At 60.4% G+C, this 872-nt stretch overlaps 1 long non-coding RNA gene across 1 annotated transcript; it reads left to right on the forward strand.

Moving 5' to 3' along the window:
* Positions 1 to 22: 22 nt before the first annotated feature.
* Positions 23 to 866, forward strand: LOC106726040. The gene is made up of 3 exons (XR_001362056.1): positions 23 to 136; positions 491 to 625; positions 730 to 866. It is a non-coding gene; the product is annotated as an uncharacterized LOC106726040 (long non-coding RNA).
* The last annotated feature ends 6 nt before the right edge of the window (positions 867 to 872 follow it).

Raw genomic sequence — 872 nt, forward strand, 5'->3', positions numbered from 1 at the left:
TCACTCCCACTCTTATCTCTGCTTCTCTCTCCATCTCTCCTGGCCTCTTTGTTTCTGCTGAACTGGCATCTCTACCATCTCTCTCTCCCTCTTTTTCTGTGACTGTCTCTGCCCTCACCAGCTGCCTTCCTCTGGGGTGAGTCTGTCTGTGTTTCATTCCATCCAGTGAGAGGGAGGGACCGGAGGTGGGGTTTAGAGGGGTGGATAGGAGGGGGATGGGATAATTGGGGGAAGCCAAGTCTGGTCGAACTCCTTCTGGACATGGGGCAGGATGGGCAGCAGGTCTACGCCTGGGGCTCCCCTGGGATAATCCCCAGCTGGGAGAGTGAGGGGCTGAGTGGTGGGTGAGCCTCCTGGGATGTGAGCATCCTTGGGAGAGGCCTTGCAAGGTAATGGGGTGCCCTCCGATTCCCCTTCCTGAGAGACTGTATTGGCCACCCAGTTGGGCTCAGTTGGGGAACTGATGTCAGCATCCTGTCCCCTCTACCAGGGAGGACTCTTCAGGCCTGTGGCGGGGGGCAGGCACCATCCGCCTGGAACAGGACGTGTTCTCAGCCCTGGCTGGGCAGGGCCAGATCTACGTGCACCTTAATGACGGTATCTGGAGCCAGATCAAGTCTGCAGGGTATGGGAGAGGCCTCTGATGGGGTGTCTGGGGGTTGAGACTTCAGGACGGTGGGCCCAGGCCCTGCTGGCCCCTGAGCCCCTGCTCTACTTTGTGGCCCCCAGCTCGGCCCTCTATGCCTCCCGCCTCTATCTGGGTCAGTACCAGTTCACTCACCCCGAACGCCTGGCCAAGCACAGCCCAGGCGGGCCGTGGATCCGAGGTACCCATCCTGCCACGATTCCTGAGCTCTGCCCTTCCCCTTCCC

This window comes from Myotis brandtii, unplaced genomic scaffold (assembly GCF_000412655.1).
Source record: "Myotis brandtii unplaced genomic scaffold, ASM41265v1 C41838029, whole genome shotgun sequence".
In the NCBI taxonomy this organism is placed as follows: Eukaryota; Metazoa; Chordata; class Mammalia; order Chiroptera; family Vespertilionidae; genus Myotis; species Myotis brandtii.